At 37.5% G+C, this 12,512-nt stretch overlaps 1 long non-coding RNA gene across 2 annotated transcripts in view; it reads right to left on the bottom strand.

Annotated features, from left to right (window-relative positions):
* The window catches only part of LOC138445210 (uncharacterized), a 104,280-nt gene extending 95,206 nt beyond the window's left edge, over window positions 1-9,074 (bottom strand). For both annotated transcript variants that reach the window (XR_011258752.1, XR_011258751.1), the window contains exons 1-3: window positions 9,030-9,074; window positions 8,321-8,391; window positions 5,206-5,292 (exon numbers count right to left, since the gene is read on the bottom strand). This is a non-coding gene — a long non-coding RNA (uncharacterized lncRNA). The remainder of the gene's footprint in view (window positions 1-5,205; window positions 5,293-8,320; window positions 8,392-9,029) is intronic.
* Window positions 9,075-12,512: the final 3,438 nt, after the last annotated feature.

The raw sequence follows: 12,512 nt of genomic DNA, 5'->3' as shown, positions 1-12,512 counted from the left end.
CACACTGCTGCTGCTGCTGCTAAGTCGCTTCAGTCATGTCCGACTCTGTGCAACCCCATAGATGGCAGCCCACCAGGCTCCCCCTTCCCTGGGATTCTCCAGGCAAGAACACTGGAGTGGGTTGCCATTTCCTTCTCCAATGCATGAAAGTGAAGAGCGAAAGTGAAGTCGCTCAGTCGTGCCTGACTCTTAGCGACCCCACGGACTGCAGCCTACCAGGTTCCTCCATCCATGGGATTTTCCAGGCAAGAGTACTGGAGTGGGATGCTTATTGTTTAAATATGAATAATGACTAAGATAGCACTAAAAGTGGTCTTTACACAAACCTGGTTTTAAAAGTCTCTGGGTCTCCTTCATCCCCTATAAAGAGCATTTATTGGGTTCTGTCTTTGAAAAAAAGGTATTTTGAAGATTTATTTTATTCTAAGACATTCAGTGGAATCATTTTCAAGAAAATATCTTGAAAAAAATCAGGGAGAAAAACACTATACTAAAAATGTGAAGATAATTCTACAGCAACTTATAAATGTATTTTTCTCCTCAGTCTATCCTTATAAATACATTTCACATAATATAAATGCAGATAAGTAAGTTAACCGAAATGTATACATTTATGGTAAGTGTTCACTAAGATTAAAAATTAAATAACTTGTTAAATTAAAAAAAATTGAATTTAACTGATTAAAAATCACTTTCAGTGAGTGTTTACAAGGCTTAATGCCTTTCGTGTTGTGTTGCTGTTGGCCATTATTAATTGTTATGGTCAACAGATACGGAAAGAGAGTTTTAAGAAGAGGCATCATGATGATGATGGAAACAAAATGAGCTTGTTGGAAGTGCAAAGTTGTTTGAGTATAGGAAAAATTCAAAAGGACACACCAAAAGAATCATTGAACATGTGATGCATGTTATTTAGGCAGTTAATGCATTCTTATCTCAGCAAAAGGTAAAGAATGGTTATAGTGAATGGTTACAGACAAAATAAAAACTATTCATTTAAAAATACTCACCATGGTTAGAAAAATCAGCATCAATGCAAATGCCTATTGAACTAATACTATTTCAAGAGAGAAGACTTTGAGAAGGTAGAGATGAAAGAGCTGATGATGAAAGTTTTTTGTTTTGTTTTTTCTGGAAAAGCAGAATGAGTCACCAGCTCAAGGCCAGTTATCCTTTCTATATATCATCAAATTATGTGGTAATGCCTGCTGACTGCTGAGGAAGTGATTTGCTGTACTCCTTATCAAGAGAGACATTGCCCACATCAGCAGATTTTCCTATGGATGGAATAGTTTATTTTGAGAAAAACTATGGCCAAAGAGGCTATTGCAGAGGGAGAAGAGGGTGTCTTGTTTCAAAACTGCAAAAGACCAAAGTGAAAGTGAAAGAGTTAGTCGCTCAGTCATGTCCGACTCTTTGCAACCTCATGGACTGTGACCTGCCAGGCTCCTCTGTCCATGGATTTCTCCAGTCAAGAATACAGGAGTGGGTAGCCGTTTCTTTCTCCAGGGGATCTTCTTGACCCAGGACCAAACCTGGGTCTCCTGCATTGCAGGCAGATTTTTACAGTCTGAGCTACCGGAGAAGCCCCTCAAAGGACCAAGGTACACACTTATTTCTTGGAGATGTAATTGAAGCCTACAAACCAGAACCCTTTTCAAACACTGTAGCCTTTGTGTTTAAGCTCATTTCTAGAGTTGGTACAAATTTCAGAGAAATACAGTTTGGAGAAAAGAAGACTAATCTTTACTTTCCCATTGGAAGGTATTAAAATTTCCATTGAAACCTCACCTTGTAGCTCAGACCCCAGCATGAGCCAGTGGTCTCTTATTGAATGCTTTGTTCCAGATTCAGCTCCCTAAGCCTCTCGTGCTGGCTCTGTATCCTTGTGGCTAAACTCATACCTGCACTTGATGAATTCTGTTATCCGTTGCACTTCATCTTGTCTTCTAGTTCTGGTGTCTTTCCTAATATCCTAAATCACAGTTTCCTTAACAACTCATTTGAAACTAATGGAATATGTTTGAGGAAGGTAGACCTGATGGTCGTTTCTCTCCACTGAATGATAAATAAGTCCACTAAATAAAAGTGCACTTTGCATTATTGAATTAATGATTTCTGCAAGTCATTATTTTTTTGTTAAGAGGTGGTAATTTTTCATATCATGTACAGTGAATGTTTTTTCCCATATGATCTCAGGAGATGATATAAACAATATAGTGTTTGTGTTATAAAAAGATATAAAGGTATGGATGTAACAATATTGACTAAAATACAGTGTAGCTATAGTCATGTATGTATTATTTATGAGTAGAAAACATGAAGATAAAAGGCAAAAGCCATAGATTAAGTCTTTTGACTCACAAACAGATGTGATATTGTTTAATTTACAAGTAGCCTGAGAAAACTGTGGGAGGGTGTTTATCATCTTCTTTTTCAAGTTTCCAGCCCAAGCTGTAAAGGGCTATGTAAACCATCTACATTTTTGTCAGTAAAAATTATTTCATCCCTTGCTAAAACTCAGTCAGCTTGAGCGTGAAACAAAGCAACTGTTAATACTATAACTTTGCTTGCTCAGTGGTTGAGGTTACGGTGTAGTGAAGGGCCTCTGCTGTGATACAGGAAAGGTCTAATACTTGAAGATGAGCTAACAAGTATTTGTGATGACTAATGCACTTTTGGTCATTTACTATCTAAAAGTGAAAGTGATTTACGCTAAATTACCCCGCACCAGCCAACCAAGTTGGCAACCCACTCCTGTGTTCTTGCCTAGGGAATCCCATGCATAGAGGAGCCTGGCAGGCTACAGTCCATGGGGTCACAAGAGTCAGACACGACTTAGTGACTAAACCACCACCACCAACAACCATCTTCAACCAACCAAGTTTGAGCCTTACTGAAATTTCAAGGAAGAATAATAAATACCCCAGATTTGATCAATACTGTTTTGGAGGAAAAACCATCAACACAATTTGCTGAATGAGGGAAAAACCAAGTTGAGGTAGATGTTTGATTCCTTTCGTCACTCTGATTCCTACAATTCCTACGTTCCTGCAGTCGATGCCGTGAACTGTAGCCTCCTTGGTCTCCTCAACTCGGGAATCCGTATCGTTCTAAAGACATTCTCCCACTTTGTGCTGCACTCTGGAAACTCCCCCAAGGCCCTCTGAGGAGAACCCTTGGCCTCAGCTGGTTCCTCCCCTTACCCTCAAAAGTGGCTCTTCTTCACTGCCTTGTGCCCAGTCCTTTCAGAATGGTGGTTTTCTTTATTTCGTTTGTTTTTGGTTGATTCAATTAAGAGAATAAATTCAACCTCTCTTACTCTGTGTTGGTCAGAAGTGGGAGTCTTGTTTTCTTTGAGTTCAACAATTGGATACCCCTGGTTTGCAATAAAGCCATATCAGATTTATTATGTTTAGTGTTTGCATGTATAGCTTTTTCAACATATTTACTTTCAAGTATTTACTCTGTTTATAATTATCATTTGTTTCTTATAAAGAGCATTTACTGAACTTTGCTTTTTCATTTTGTCTGACAATTATTCATATTGAAGTGTTTAAATTTATGAAACTACTATTTGTTTTATATTTATCCATTATTTAATATGTTCTTCCTTTTTTGCCTTTTTTGGGTGAATCAAGTATTTTTCATATTTTATTGAACCCTTTTTGTGTGTGTATGTGTGTGTGTAAACCTCTGTATGTGTGTTTGTGTATATGCTTAGTAACTACTCTATAATATAAATAAATGAAAGTGAAAGTGAAGTTGCTCAGTCATGTCTGACTCTTTGCGACCCCGTGGACTGTAGTCCAGCAGGCTCCTCCATCCCTGGGATTCTCCAGGCAAGAATACTGAAGTGGGTTGCTATTTCCTTCTCCGGGATCTTCCCAACCCAGGGATCGAACCCGGGTCTCCCACATTGCAGGCAGACCCTTTACCCTCTGAGCTACCCTCTGAGTATCTTTAATTTATCATAGTCCACTTGTAAACAATTGGATACTTTTTCATGCATCTTAAACACATAGTCCCAGTTTTTGTGCTCTAATATTTTACTTCACACATGTTATAAACACCAAATACATTACTATTTTTATTTTAAACAGTGAAAAGTTTGAAAAGATAAATGATATGTATAGTTTATAAAATACATCTTATGTTTCTGATGTTCATCATTCTTTCCTGTAGATCCAGGGTTTAATCTATTATTTTCTTTCTCCCTTTTTAAAGCATTTGTTTTATAGTACAAAAAGTCTAGAAACAAGCTATATCTGATTTTTGTTAGTAGGAAAACGTGTTTCCTTTTTCTTATTATAGATGCATTTTTCTGAATATAAAATTCTACATTAATTTCTTTTTCTTTTTTCTTTCAGCATTTTAATGGTGCAGTTCCTCCTTTTTCTGGCTTCTTTTCTGTTGAAAAGTCAGACATCACACATATTGAGGTTCTTTTTTTGGTATCTTTTTTGCAATGTATCTTTTATAACATATCTTTGTTGTACTGTATCTGTTTTCTTCAGGGTGCTTTCATTATCTTTGGTGTTCAGTATTTTGTTTATCATATGCCTATGTACGTGTTTTCCTTGGATTTGTTATGCTTTGGTTTTAATGAGTTTCTGATATCTATGGAGAGGATGATTTTCTTGAATTTTGGAAAGCTCTCATCCAATGTTTTATTAAATATTTCTTTTTTTCATTTTCTCGCCTTCCTCTCCTCCTGAAATTATTTTTACATCAATGCTGACTGTTTACTATTGATCTACAGAGAGGGACTCTTTTCCTCTTTATATTTCAGTTGGGATATTTTCTATTGTCCCGACTTCCAGTGAGCCAATCTTTTCCTCTGTGCCCAACTGTGAAGCTGTGAATTCTTCCTTTCTATCTTTTCTATAGTTCTCCTGCAGGGTTTTACATTTCTCCACTAAAATTCCTCATCTCCTCACATGTGGTCCATCTTTCCCACTAGATCCTTGGTATTTTTATTGTCATTATTCAATAATCCCTCTTTGATAATTCTATCATCTGGGTACTAGCATGATTCCAGAGATATCTTTGCATTTTACAGCGAAGTTACTATCTTTTTGAACCATGGAGATTTTGTCTCTCTCTGCCCTCCCCCTCTGCTTTTAGCTTCGCGAGGGTCACTGCAAGCTGCCTGGGAGGCTTTCTCTCCGTTCCTCTTACCTCCAGGCTTCTGAAATCGCCTACCTTAGTTTCAGTGGCTGCCACACTGGAGGCTCTCTCAGGAGGGTCCTCAGCCCAGCTGTCAGCCATAAGTGTGTTACAAATGAAGACCTGCGTGTGGAAAAGGGTCCTTGGGTGAGTGTGGATCCGCTCTCTGACAGGGTCTTCTTGGCATTGTATCTGTCAGGCCAGCCTTCCCACGGTCATTAGAAGTTCATTCAAGCTGTGGCTTGTTTCTTCCTCCTTATACCCTTTAATAAGATATTTGTTCTCTTTCCATTCCACTAAAAGTGAGATAGTGAGGAGATATCTGGGAGATAGGGACAGGGAAGCCTGATGTTCTGCTGTCCATGGGGTCGCAAAGAGTCGGACCTGACAGCAACTCAACAAATGTGAGAGTGGGCATGTCTCACCAGAAATAAGAGCAGGATTTGTTAACGTTTTGGAGTTGAGTCAACTAGGGTTCTTTGCCTCCCCAGCACTCTGGTGGATTAAAAACACAAATAGTGCAATAGTTTATTTAGCTTATTTTGGTGGTTATGCCAAAGGCAAAAGTTCTTTGTGATGTTAATATAAAAATATCAGAAGAAATCCCTCTAATAGAGTTATAATAAAGGGTTTCCAGTGAAAATTGGTGTTTTGTCTATCAGTTCACTATGAGTCAGATATTTATATGTATATTTATATTTATCATTTCTAAATGCATTAGAACAGAAGACAAAAGAGTTGCCTGAAATCTCAAAATAGAAAAGGCATGAAGTTGGCTGCCCTGTTGCTAGAGAACAGGAAATAGAAAACAAGGCAGTCTTGTGCAGGTAAACAGCTCTGCCAAGCACATGCAGCTTTCTTAATCCATTGATTAATGTATTATTTGATCAAGGTGCTCGTTAATTTAATGAAAAATTTATAAAATATTGATTGTGGTATTTTATATGGATTTTTTGCTGGAGAGATCAGCATATAAAAAGGCAGGGAAGAATAAATTTTTGTACATGTTGTAATAGAGGTGTCAGTGCTCAATCTACCACTAACTTTACCTCCAAGGCTCCTGAGCATACGATACACTGGGATAGCAGAGAGCTGCTGGAGAACTCCTTAAACCACTTTCAGATGGAGGCTGAGAGTTACTTTGGTGCTGGTCGAGCACATGCAGTTAGTGTTAGGACCCTGGGTTAGAGAGACATTCTAGGGCAGCAGTAGTGTGGTCCTCGTTTCAGTGGGTGGAAACAATGGTTTCCAGTGGGTGGATGATGGTCCTTAGAGATGCAACGCCGGTGTGCCATTTGCAGTGGAAACCATGGAAGAACAGGTAAGGAACCGAGTGAGAATTTTTAAGAAGGAGAAAAATGCAACTTGGACAATTATAGAGAATTTGACCAGCTTCACCAGACAGTGATATGTATAGCATAAATCAGATGTTGGCTTGTGTTCTGATAAGTGTCATTTTCTGAGAATGGAGAGTTTCATGAAGCTAGTATAGCTAAGTAGTTTTCCCAGTAAATACCATCTTTAAAAGCTCATCTATTGGAGCTAGGAATTTTCCTAGACTTCTTAAATGGGAGAGGCTATTTTGTCTAGCTAATATAATTATTTCAATTTGATTAGGAAAGTCACTAAGCATCTAACAGTGCCAAGTATGCTGCTGGGCACTGTGGTATAAAAATAAATAAGACACAGTCCTTGCACCCAGAGATCCCACAGGTTCCTAGATGAAGAAACCATGTAAATAAATGTTAGCATGCAATAGAAATCAAATTCCGTAATGAGGAACAATCCTATGTTTGAAATGAATGCATCAGGCTACTGCAGTGTGATAGCATCATTGCTTGATGGTTTGTTTTGTTAATTCAATAACCATTTATTCAGTAGCTATTATGTCCCTACTTCAATGTTGATGAGAAGTGCATTTCAGTCCACACTAATCCACCTAAGCCCTTGTGTCTACATTCCACCCTATGTGTACATCTCACACTTTCATATATAGTATTATTCCTGCATTCTCTTGCATTTTGACTTCATTCAGTGAAGTGAATTTTATCTCATCTGATCTGATACATATTGACTTTTTCACTGGAAAAATTAGACATGATGAATGAAACACGTTATTTTTTTTTTAAAGATTATAGGAGATTATATTTAATTTCACAATGAATTTATACTTGGGTAAGGTTTAAAGTGTATTTTGGAGTATGTGAAAGGTGGCTTAATGTATGTTTGAAACAGAAAGAAAAATATGGGAAAAATAATATATACTTTATCCTATTAAAAAAGATTTAATGAAATAAATTTCACCAGAAAACAAAAGACAAACCCATGTTCTAGCCCGAATCAATATGGAGAAACACAAAGGAAAATGAAAATGTAATTTGTCTTTGGAATTACTAAAAAGTATTGAAACTAAATAACTGGCAAGAGAGAGCTACAGCTACTGTTTTTTCAAAGTGCACTTCTTATGATTTCAGAGCAATCTGAGAAGGTCAGGGCCTCTCATTCTCACTGACTGCAAAGTAATAGAAGATAGACTCTAATTGTGGGATTAAATGAACATATGGCTGGTGACTTTCCATGAAGAGAATTAGATAGAATTCTTAGAAGATAATTTTTATCAAAGGTGATGAAGAAACTGAGAGCTACTTTTGTTTCTCTTTTTTTAAAGAAAAATTGGTATATAAATATAATATATATACATATACATATTTATATACAATATGTAGTACTTATATATTATATTAGGATACAGCATATATTATATGTATGCTCTCAATTATTCAGATTTTTATTGGACCTTAGATACACTTTTTGAAACTAATTAAGCAGCCTAACTAACTTAAGCAGCCTACTTCTTATTGTTATTAAATGATCTGTATCAAGGACATTTTTATCCCTTTAATATTCACAGCTGTATTGACACCTGTGGCTCAGGTATCAGATTCATCCCGGAGCCTGAATTCAGCTGACCTTCATGTTTTTTGAACACTATTATAGACTCAAAGATAATATCTATGAGTCTGGCTTTTGTAATTTTCTGAATAAAACTAGAACCTTTCTAAAGATTAATAATTAGACATAGGAAACATTCTAAAGAATGGAAAATCAGTTAAATAAACATTTAAAGGTACAGTAGATAACAAATGCTTACCTTTGGAAGCTCAGAGGCCAAATGAAGCACCAAATCTAAACTCCAACTGGGAATCCAAGCTCACAGTGCCCCTAGTTAAAAAACGGAGAGCATAGGAAGTGGGTTTATCCTTTTCCTTCCCAGTTCCATTACACATCAAAGTTGTTTTACAGGAAAAGTAAATCCACAGTTGCAAAGCAAATAAGAAGTGATACCAGCAGCACACATGAAATTGTGAATGATTTCCAGAGAATAAGTTCTTATTGATAAATAATCCAGACTAGGAGAAAGCATACAGGAAGTGCAGCACAGTCAAAGGAGATGTGTTGGGTATGTTGGGAAAAACTCCAAGTTCAGTCAGGAGGCATGGGGGTGGGAGAGAACTGAAACCAGTCGTCAAGATAAGTATTTAAAAATCTGCCGGCTAACAGGACTCTAGTGGTTTTCTCCACTTCCCCACAAATTGACTGACAGCAGAGGCATTTCTTCCTTAGCTTAAGCCAGAGAACATCTTCCTAAACAAATTAAATAAACTGCCTAAGATGGTCTAGCCATTCAGTGTGACATTTGTCTCTTGCGACAGAAGCCCAGCTGACTGCACATCAAGCTGTACAACCGCAAAAAGGGGTGTAAAAGGAAAGACCTCTCAAGTCAGGAGAAAAACATACTGAAATACCCAATTCTCAGAGTAACATTTTTGTTATTTTGGCATTTTAGGTAGCCTGCTTACCTTCTGGCCACGTATCCTTAAATCATTCCTACACGTTGACACATCCTCACCTATTTACACACAGACAGGAAAACAGCCTGCTCATTTCCAGGGAAAGCCTTTTTGAGGAAATAGATCCAGACCTACTCAGAGAGGGTGCAACAGCTAAATTAATTCATCAATAAAGTCCTTTATTCACAAGTATGATTTGCCAACTAAAAGATCAGAGAGTTTAAAAAAATTAGTTCTGATTTTCTTAAATGCAAAGGGTGCCAAGAAACAAGCTAAAGGGACAGAACAAATGACTATAGAGGAAAAAGAAATAGTTCAGTGAAGGTAAGATAACTTAGATATTCTGATTACATTCTCAGAAAGATTTGTTTCAATATTAAATATATTTAAGAAAAAGGAGGAAGAAAGGAAAACCAGACTACTACTAAAAATAAGCAAACATTTTTGTAACTAAAAACTTTTCTTTGTGAACAATTACAAAGGAAATCAAATATACCAAATTAGTGATCTCTTTTGAAAGATAAAGTTGATAAACTCACAAAACATTGAAAAAGAATTAAATGTATGAGTAGAATAGGGATAGATTATTGAAAATCAATTCAGGGGCTCTGATTTTTTTTGGGGGGGGAGTTATAGAAAAGAGTGTAGGGAAAATGAAAATGACATAATTTAATTTTGACATAATTTAATATGTATTAGAAAAAATTTCTAATACATGTTTTGTCCTAGTCAAAGAAAGGTAGTGCAAGTCTTCAGAATGAAAGACTCACCTACATATGACACCTCAGAACTCAAGGGATAATGGGAAAGTTGCAAAAGCATCCAGAGAGGAAAATCAGGTTACTGGAGGATGCTAAATGCTGTTTTAACAATAGGAACCTAAGAAAGGGGAAGGTTCCTGACTCTAGTGAGTTGAGTTGACCGTAGAAACAAAGGAAGATTTATAAGTAGTACTGTAACAAAATCAGATAGGTACTCATATTAGCATAAGTATAAAAGACCACTAGAGTTCTGGCCCTTAGGTACTCAGAAGAGGCTTCACAGAGAGGGTGCTGTCTGACCTGGGTCTTGAAATAGAAGTACAAATTCACATTAAGTGTCAGAAAATCAGAAACAAATACAATAATCTGCTTACTTTCCTGGCAGAGTCTTCATATCTTTTACTTTGATATTCAAGTTTTCCTTTCCGTTTCTTTCTCATTGCCCTGTTTATGCTATCCCCCCTCCACTATGAAAGTGAAAGTGAAGTCTCTCAGTTGTGTCTGACTCTTTGCGACCCCATAGACTGTAGCCTTCCAGGCTCCTCAGTCCATGGGATTTTCCAGGCAATAGTACCAGAGTGGGTTGCCATTTCCTTCTTCAGGTGATCTTCCCAACCCGGGGCTCAAACCTGGGTCTCCCGCATTGTAGACAGATGCTCTACCGTCTGAGCCACCAGGGAAGTCAACTTCTTGTAGTAAGCAGATCATATAGCTTTCATAAATAAAAGTGCTTAGTTTCTTAACTTTAAATGCAAGTAGGTTGAAAGTTTTATATTTTTCAGGGAACTAAATTACATTAGTTATGCATGATTTTTAAGCTTTTATGGGAAGGGGATGCTCACTCTTATACCAGGGGCTTTAGTTCATGGTTTTGATGATTTAATGACTTAAATAAGATGATATTATCACTGGACACATTGATCAACCAAGGCTCTCCAACAGGAATGAAATCTCCTCTAGATTAAATATTTAAATATAGGGGTTTCTATTTATGCCAGAACACAGAGAGAAAGAAAGAAAAGAAGGGACAACTCATGTAAAAAGAATTAAAGGAGGCTGCAGTGACTGTTCTTGAAGCCTGCCTTGTCATTTGGATGTTTATCAGAAAACAGAATGGTGAAATCTGAAAATAATACAGTATGTTTTTTTAATTTTCAAGGACCATGGATTTCTATAAATTATTTTCAGATAAAGATGTTTTAAATTGATGACACAGAGCAGAAACAGTCTTAGTGAGTCAGTAAATTGATGAGCAAGCTTTCCTGAGTACACCGTGTATGCAGGACTCCATGGTGGCTATTTTAGGGAAGGTATTGTCAATATTAATGCTGATGCCTCCCTTTGGGGATAAATTGGTGACAGTCAGAGTTTCCAAAATAAAGCCAAGCCTGTTTCAACATTTTTATATTATAGGTTCTTTTCAAAGTATTATAATATTTGGAAATGAGGGTTTATATTTTAATAATGCAATTGAACTTGGGGTCAGAAAAAGATAGACATTCATTTTATATTACTACTTGTTCTGCTCCACATAGCATTTTGAATAAAATAGGACATTTGAAGATCCTCTGCACCCAGTTATATTGAGATGGACTTGTTAAAATTGACTTTCATGGTCTTTCATTTTGGTGTCTTCGGACCACTTGAAAAAGAAAGAAAAGCTAGTGTTTGGGGGCAAAGGTGCTATGTAGCTTCATCCTTTACCTCAGAAATCAGGAGTACCATTTTTGAAACCTAACTGCAGTAGTCTGGCAATCAGGAAACCTTGAAATCTATCCTGGAGACCATTTTCTGTGTCTTTGGCAAAAAGCTGGGAGGCTTGTTTGAGATGGCAAGAGAAGATTTGCACAAGATATCTGATTCTGAGAAAAGGGATTACTTAAAGGTACAAGAGAAGGGTTTTGAGTCTAAATAGGGGTTTAGAAGGCCTTTTCAAGTGTCAGCATTTGAAAAATCCTTGTTGGTTTCAGGTTGATAACGTATCTCATCATTTGGACAGAGAGCTCAATCCCTTCGGCTCAGAGAGGTCAGAAATCTGACCTACAAAGAGCCTGGCTCCACCAATGGAAGGTAATGTTATGATTTCCTTCCCCTTCACCCACGCTCTGAAACAGTGCTGGCAGATTTCCCTTCTGTACAATGAGGCTGCTGACCCTGATAGTCTCAAAGTCCTCTTTCAGTTCTAACCATTGAAAGGTTTTTCAGTCCACTTTCCATTTTCTCCCTCATAACCCGTGTTTACTAATATTTTTTAAAGCTGGAGCATAATTGCTTTACAATGTTGTGTTAGTTTCTGCTGTGCAATGAAGTAAATCAGCTAATTTTGTTGTTGTTGAGTCACCAAGTCTTATCTGACTCTTTTGAGACCCCCATGGACGATAGCCCACCAGACTCCTCTGTCCATAGGCTTTCACAGGTAAGATGACTGGAGTGGGTGGACATTTCCTTTTCCAGGGGACCTTCCACACCCAGGAACCAAACCTGCATCACCTACGTTGGCAGACGGGTTCTTAACACTGAGGCACCAGGGAAATCAGCTGTGTGTGTACAAGGATCCTCTCCTCATGGGCCTCCCACAGCCCCATCCCACTCCTCTAGCTCATACACAGAGCATCAAGCTGAGCTTCCTGCACTACCCCGCAGGTTCCCACTAGCTATCTATTTTACACATGGTGGTGTATACTAACATTTTTAAAATGGATATGCATTATTCATTAGTGTAATTGTTTGC

Source organism: Ovis canadensis, chromosome 8 (genome assembly GCF_042477335.2).
Source record: "Ovis canadensis isolate MfBH-ARS-UI-01 breed Bighorn chromosome 8, ARS-UI_OviCan_v2, whole genome shotgun sequence".
Taxonomy (NCBI): domain Eukaryota; kingdom Metazoa; phylum Chordata; class Mammalia; order Artiodactyla; family Bovidae; genus Ovis; species Ovis canadensis.
The sequence above is the reverse complement of the archived record's forward strand: the minus strand, read 5'-3'. Positions and strand labels throughout refer to the sequence as shown.